A 7,623-nucleotide genomic window follows, 5' to 3' on the forward strand; every position below is an offset into this window, starting at 1 on the left:
TGCCAGCAGTCCTCATTCAGCTCAAAGTGAGCACCCAAAAGCAGATTTCTCACCAGGCTTCCCCTTGCTATAAGCATGGTTTGTACTCTTTTCCATGTGCTCCCATATCTTTCAAGCAATTAGCATGGTCAAAAAAGTTCTGTTTGAAAAGAAACAGAAATTTACTGTCATTGCTATGCAAATGAGCTTACATTAAAGCTACCAAGAAAGCACACTCGTTCTGTCTTTAAACCGATAAAAGAAACCCCAATAAGATGAGGCATGCAAAAATTTAAATAAAACTCAGTTTTGCTCCTCTCCCCGGTAATCTTTAGTAAAAGGCGAAATATTTGTTCGTTCTGAAGAGAAACCAGATAATGATCAAGATTCCACCTGTCGCCTGAGTGCAGTGCTGCAGTCCTCATTCAGCTCAAAGGGGGTCATTCCGAGTTGTTCGCTCGCAAGCTGCTTTTAGCAGCTTTGCACACGCTAAGCCGCCGCCTACTGGGAGTGAATCTTAGCTTATCAAAATTGCGAACGAAAGATTAGCAGAATTGCGAATAGACACTTCTTAGCAGTTTCTGAGTAGCTCCAGATTTACTCGGCATGTGCAATCAGTTCAGTCAGTTTCGTTCCTGGTTTGACGTCACAAACACACCCAGCGTTCGCCCAGACACTCCCCCGTTTCTCCAGCCACTCCCGCGTTTTTCCCAGAAACGGTAGCGTTTTTTCACACACTCCCATAAAACGGCCTGTTTCCGCCCAGAAACACCCACTTCCTGTCAATCACATTACGATCACCAGAACGAAGAAAAAACCTCGTAATGCCGTGAGTAAAATTCCTAACTGCATAGCAAATTTACTTGGCGCAGTTGCACTGCGGACATTGCGCATGCGCATTAGCGACTATTTGCTCCGTTGCGGTGAAAAAATAACGAGCGAACTACTCGGAATGACCCCCAAAGTGAGCACCCAATTTGAAAGAAAGCAGATTTCTCACCAGGCTTTCCGTTGCTGTAAGCATGGTTTGTACTCTTTTCCATGTGCTCCCTGATCTTTCAACCAATTAGCATGGTCAAGAAAGTTCTGTTTGAAAAGAAACAGACATTTACTGTCATTGCTATGCAAATGAGCTTACATTAAAGCTACCAAGAAAGCACACTCGTCCTATCTTTAATCTGATAAAAGAAACCCCAATAAGATGGGGCATGCAAAAATTGAGATAAAACTCAGTTTTGCTCCTCTCCACGGAAATCTTTAGTAAAAGGCGAAAGATTTGTTCGCTCTGAAGAAAAACCTGAACATGACCAAGATTACACCTGTCGCCTGAGTGCCGTGCTGGCAGTCCTCATTCAGATCAAAGTGAGCACCCAATTTGAAAGAAAGAAAGCAGATTTCTCACCAGGCTTCCCCTTGCTATAAGCATGGTTTGAACTCTTTTCCATGTGCTCCCAGATCTTTCAAGCAATTAACATGGTCAAAAAAGTTCTCTTTGAAAATAAACAAACATTTACTGTCATTGCTATGCAAATGAGCTTACTTTAAAGCTACCAAGAAAGCACACTCATTCTTTCTTTAAACCAATAAAAGAAACCCCAATAAGATGGGGCAAGCAAAAATAGAGATAAAACTCAGTTTTTCTCCTCTCTGTGGAAATCTTTAGTAAAAGGTGAAAGATTTGTTCATTCTGAAGAAAAACCAGAGCATGACCAAGATTACACCTGTCGCCTGAGTGCTGTGCTGCAGTCCTCATTCAGCTCAAAGTTAGCACCCAATTTGAAAGAAAGAATGCAGATTTCTCACCAGGCTTCCCCTTGCTATAAGCATGGTTTGTACTCTTTTCCATGTGCTCCCAGATCTTTCAAGCAATTAACATGGTCAAGAAAGCTCTGTTTTAAAATAGACATTTATTGTCATTGCTAAGCAAATTATCTTTCATTAAAGTTACCAAGAAAGCACATTAATTTTGTCTTTAAACTGATAATAGAATCCCCATTAAGCTGGGGCATGCAAAAACTGAGACAATGGCGGAAATTCCAAGTTGATCGCAGCAGGAATTTTGTTAGCAATTGGGCAAAACCATGTGCACTGCAGGGGAGGCAGATATAACGTGCAGAAAGAGTTAGATTTGGGTGTGTTATTTTGTTTCTTTGCAGTATAAATACTGGCTGCTTTATTTTTACACTGCAAATCAGATTGCACACACCACACCCAAATCTAACTCTCTCTGCACATGTTAAATCTGTCTCCCCTGCAATGCACATGGTTTTGCCCAACTGCTAACAAAATTCTTGCTGCAATCAACTTGGAATTACCCCCTATATGCAGTTCGGTTTTAACACACAAAAATCTTTAGTAAAAGACAAAAGATTTGCTCATTCTGAAGAGAAACCAGAAAATGACCAAATTTACTTCTGTCGCCTGAGTGCCATGTTGGCAGTCCTCATTCTGCTCAAAGTGAGCACCCAATTTGAAAGTAGGATTACAGTACCACTAAGATTTTTTTTCTACTTTCACCACTGTGTGTAACTTAAACCTAGGATCAAGTATGAGTGCCAAAATATAGTGATCTGATTTCAAGAGATTGACAACCCTTGGATCGTGGTTAAGCAAATAAAGGGATTCATCTACATGTCCAACATACTTAGCAGAATTGCTTCATTTCAGTTCCTCCTTCAGTTTCTCAAGCTGATTTTCCGATAGTCTAATTAGGGGAATTATCTGTCTCAAGATGGCAGTGTCGGAACTAACTTCACATGTGGCAACTTCAAAGAGTTTAAGAACCTAGTATTCTCCACTGCACTTGATTAAGGTGCATTCACCTCCGTTCCCATTGTCAAAGGCCATTAAGTAGCCTTGGTTGTTCTTTTGCTGTTCCTCCATCCGGATCTTTGTGGTGCATATTCAGTCAGTTAGGTACTTGCATGATCAGGTTCTTATCATCATGCAATTCTATCTGGGAGGCATCAAATTGTCTCCATGTTTATTCAGCAGCAGGACAACAACCCCAAACATACAGCCAATGGCATTAAGACCTATCTCCAGTGTAAAGAAGAACTAGGAATCCTGGTAGTGATAATATGGCCCCCTGATCTCAACATCATCAAGTCTTTCTGGGATTACATGAAGAGACAGAAGGATTTGAGCAAGTTTATATCTACAAAAGATCTGTGGTAAGTTCTACAAGATGTTTGGAACAACCTCACTCTCTAGTTCTTTCAAAAACTGTGTGCAATTGTAGCTAGAAGAAATTATGCTGTTTTGAAGGCAGAGGGTGGTCACACCAAATATTGATTTGTTTTAGTTTTCTATCCATTCACTTTGCATTTTGTTAATCGATAATAAACTATTAACACTTTTATTTTTGAAAGTATTCTTACTTTGCAGCATTTTTTACACCTGCCTAAAACTTTTGCACAGTAATATATATATATATATATATATACCGCTATATAACCGCTATTAGGCATCAGTTATGGGTGGGATAATGGCCCGCCCCACCCCGTAAATGTTAGGAGTAGACACAGTGGGTCATACATATAGTGGAGGCCCGCCCCACTCTGGCCGATGTTAGGCTTGCATAACACGGGTCATATATAAGTAGAAGCCCACCGCACTCAGCCGATAGTAGGCTTTTACAATGTGGCGGGTCACGTGTATGTGACGCGTCACAAGATGGGAGTGTTTTGACGCATCACGTGTGTATGATCGGGACCCAGCGAGGGTGAATGACGCGATATGCGTCAGTAGTGTCACATGTCACATGCGTCAGGACAGAGGGGGCACAACCCAATAATAGGAACTTTGTCCCTGATGTGGTTCGCATGTAGGGTGTCAAGGACGCTGCTCTGTGGAGCGGAAGTCTAAACGTCAATAAGACAGCCTCCTCCCTGCTTCTCAACTACCAATAGGACACTGGAACGCACATTGAAACGCATAATCCGGCCAGGTGGGAGATATTTAGCTCTCGTTTAACAATAATTAAAGGCTTTTCAAGCATTCATTATAGATTCCACCATACCCAAAGCTGGGCATTTCTCCTGAAACATTTATAGAGGTTAGGTGTGAATTATACATGAGTCCTAATCTCTTGTTTAATTCCTAAATTAATTATAATTAAAGGAAGTGATGTAATAGTATGAACAGCTTAAATAGCAGCTGTGGCAATCACTGCCTCACTCTGTCACTTCCACACACAGCCAAAATCATCCAGGGTAAGTTTCTAAATTATTCATGTTTGTTTTATTTTTTAGAGGCTCCAATTAATTATTATGTATGTAATCCTTTTGCTCGCTTGATGTTTGGAGGCAGAAGTTAATTACCATCACTGTTGTTGTTATGATAGAACTGCTAGAACTATATCTTTTTTAACCAGTGACAATTTCTTCATCTCCCATAAGATCTACTCTGTGAGATTTATTGAGGAAGTGATACTATTTGCATCTTTGTGATTGCCAAATCAGCTACTTATTTTGTGGTATGTACATCTCCATATGTTTTGATGGTGATCTGTAATGGCTGACACACCTTTCACTAATTAAATTAACTAATTTTTTCAGAGTTACATAGTGTTTATGGATTAACATCCGAATCTGAAATTATCTTGATTACAAGATTTTGATACCATATCCAGGTATGCATCTGGCAGATTCGGTTACTTTAAATAAAAATATGGATATAATAGTTCTTATTATATAGATTTCTATATATATTTGAATTTTTCCTTTTTGCTAGGTAGTTTACCAAATCATCGGCACATGGTTGTCAACATCCCAAAGGGAACCTTAATTAAGTAATAGCCCTCACAAGGGACCCTATTAAGGATTAATTATTACTTTTAAGGTATGTTTTCTTTTGACATCTAGTTTATCTAATTTCATATATGTTTGCTTGTAAACCTGTGAATTATTGGTTCACATTAGATCCCCTTTCTTCTCTCCAATAGGCAGTTTGTATAAGCATCAATATACTGCCATTATTCCTAAAAGGAACCTTTAAAGCCCCCATTAGGAGCTCGATAAAGTGATCTAATTGTTCTTACATTTAAGGTATGTCTGGCTACAGTAGATTAAAATCATCTGAGTATTATTAAAATTATTATTAAAATAAGTATTATTAAAATTAAGCTCCCATCAGGAACTCAATAAGAGATCTAATTATCCTTATATGTTTAATGTTCTGTTAATTATTCAAGCAGTATCAAACACATTTATTAATGTGTTCTATTTTGAATTGTAGATTCTGGTTCCCCATACCCGAACCTATTTGATGACAACTAAGCCAGTTTTTCATTTTTTGGTAGGCATTTATCTTAATTATTATTTATTAAACTTTCTCATTCCATTCTCAAAAAAATGTGTTTTTTATTCAGGACATAAGTCCTTTTAAATAACAACAAAAAAAATCATTTTTTTATTCCCAAACAAGTTACCCCTGATGAAGTCGATAAGACGAAAATGCGTTGGGTTTGTCAGTCAGAAGTTTTCAACTTATTTTGTGAAGATACTCCCTCTCAAGCTTGCACCTTATAAGAGGTGAGGGAGTATCTAAAATCAACATTTACAACAAACGCATTTTACTGCATTTTTAAGATTCTTGTAAATGATTACATGATGAACTATATGTAAAATTTCATTTGTTCTATTGTATACTATTAAAATATTTTTTTATTACTTGGCCTTGGGCCTCTTGTTTGGGTGATTATCTGGTGAGGGGTGTCTGTTTCAGGTCCCCAGTTACAAACATTCTCCAGTATACGACTCATGCTTATGAAAACAATGCTGGAAGATCCTGTGTAAACACATTTTACTTAGCATACTTGGAAAATTGTTTTATTATATATGTATATATATATATATATATATATATATATTTACATAGTTTGTTTATGCTTTTATACATTAAAATTGTCATTACTTTTAACCTAGAGACTTGTCCTCTAATTTGAGACAGAACATAATCTTTTTTTTTCTGTTTTGCTTTAAAAGGAACTACACAAACTGTACCTCCTATCGAAGGAAGCAGCAATTTGTTAGTATATCTAGTGTCACATGTGACATAGATCTATTTTTTCTTTCATCTTTGCTAAGTGAGCATAGAGGTGTGTGGGTCTGGATGCTGCTGGTGTGTTGATGGTAAAGGCATCATCTCTGCATAGGCTGTAGATACCAAACTCTTATTCATTTGCATTGTGACTTATACTATTTTGAAGATCTGAATTTGGGAAAACATCTTTCCATTTGGCCAACTCCCTGAAATTGCATTCAAATCTATTGTGGGATAAACAAATGTGTATATATAAAAGGAGTAAAAGGTTTCATAGGCCGGAGGTGAAGTACACCATCTATACCACACTGCTTATCTCTCTTGGTCAGCGATCACAAGGTTTTGTGTAAATAACTCATCACCTGCAAATAAGGGATGGGCAGGAAAGTCAAATTTGAAAACCTGCTTTGCAGCTGACTGAGTGTATAAGGCTTTAACGTTCTGACATCCACTAGCTGATATAAATATTTCAACTCTTGGAGAGACCAAACATACTAAGGGAAAAAATGTAGTGTCATGGGGATATTTTTAAAAGTGCTGCCTCCAAGCACCATAAGTTGTGGTCAAGAATACATTGTCTTTGCTCCCCTTGGGAAGGGTGGTGGAATATGAGTGTAATAATGTAGCCAGGTGTGTCTTATGGCAAAAGGCTTGTTCTACAGTATATGTACTTGTGTAGTTATTGGCTTCACTAATCCAGTACATTGCAAACCAATATTTAGTGGACTGAGAATAACTTCTTATGCAGGGGAGAATGCCACCACCCAGGTCAGGGGGATGTTGTAACTTACAAAGTAAAATCTTAGGGAAATATTGGACCAACAGAATTTCTGTATCTTTCCATTGAGCATTTGGAGATTCTACTTGGAGAAAAAAATAGGTAACATCTGGACTGCATAGATAATATGGGCCTATATAAGATAGTGGCAGAGTGCTCCATTTTTTTAAAATCAGCTATTGTGTGTGCAAGTTGGCAAGTAGGGCACACAAAATTGAGAGATATGAAAGGGGATCATGACACCCAAGTACTTTAGTGTGGAGAATGACCATTTAAAAGGAAAGCTACTGCCCCAACCTAGTCAGGCCTCGGAATAAAAAGCCAAGGCTTCTGTCTTCATGCTGTTAACCTGGAAGCCTGCTATAGATGCAAAATCACATGATTTGTCAAGTAATTAAGGTATGGCTTCATTGAAATTGTGGAAATACAGTAAGAGATAGTCCACAAAGAAAGAGACCTTGAGCTTGTGATTTGCTATGGAGATATCCTTCAATTCGGACTTTTGTTTAAAATGTCTAAGTGGCAGCCCTATAGCCAGATTAAAGAACAGCAGTGAGAGTGGGCATCCTTGTCGAGCCCCCTTATGGAGAGTGACATTTCTGGTGTTAAATGCATTAATTGTCAAAAAAGCAAAGACTAATAAAGTGTCTGAAAAATGTGAATTAAGCCAGGATCAATGCATTTCATATGTGACCAATACACCCAATTGAATACCTTGTCTGCAACACAGATTACTACTATATTCTGGGTTTCATAAGCCTGGTTTGTGTGAGTCATAGCTGCCACTAGGGTACCTGAGAATAATAACAACAGAATGTCTC

At 38.2% G+C, this 7,623-nt stretch overlaps 1 long non-coding RNA gene and 3 other non-coding genes across 4 annotated transcripts; 1 reads left to right on the forward strand and 3 right to left on the reverse strand.

Annotated features, from left to right (window-relative positions):
* Positions 1-242: 242 nt before the first annotated feature.
* On the reverse strand, positions 243-358 carry LOC134913472 (U5 spliceosomal RNA). The gene has a single exon (XR_010177228.1). It is a non-coding gene; the product is annotated as a U5 spliceosomal RNA (small nuclear RNA).
* An 810-nt stretch (positions 359-1,168) lies between these two features.
* LOC134913331 (U5 spliceosomal RNA) lies at positions 1,169-1,284 on the reverse strand. Its single transcript, XR_010177105.1, has one exon. It is a non-coding gene; the product is annotated as a U5 spliceosomal RNA (small nuclear RNA).
* A 286-nt stretch (positions 1,285-1,570) lies between these two features.
* Positions 1,571-1,686, reverse strand: LOC134913511 (U5 spliceosomal RNA). The gene has a single exon (XR_010177258.1). It is a non-coding gene; the product is annotated as a U5 spliceosomal RNA (small nuclear RNA).
* Positions 1,687-4,166: 2,480 nt separating this feature from the next.
* On the forward strand, positions 4,167-5,497 carry LOC134911710 (uncharacterized). The gene is made up of 7 exons (XR_010176786.1): positions 4,167-4,193; positions 4,380-4,456; positions 4,539-4,612; positions 4,714-4,821; positions 4,925-5,027; positions 5,218-5,277; positions 5,407-5,497. It is a non-coding gene; the product is annotated as an uncharacterized LOC134911710 (long non-coding RNA).
* Positions 5,498-7,623: the final 2,126 nt, after the last annotated feature.

The sequence above is a fragment of the Pseudophryne corroboree genome, chromosome 4, assembly GCF_028390025.1.
Source record: "Pseudophryne corroboree isolate aPseCor3 chromosome 4, aPseCor3.hap2, whole genome shotgun sequence".
Taxonomy (NCBI): domain Eukaryota; kingdom Metazoa; phylum Chordata; class Amphibia; order Anura; family Myobatrachidae; genus Pseudophryne; species Pseudophryne corroboree.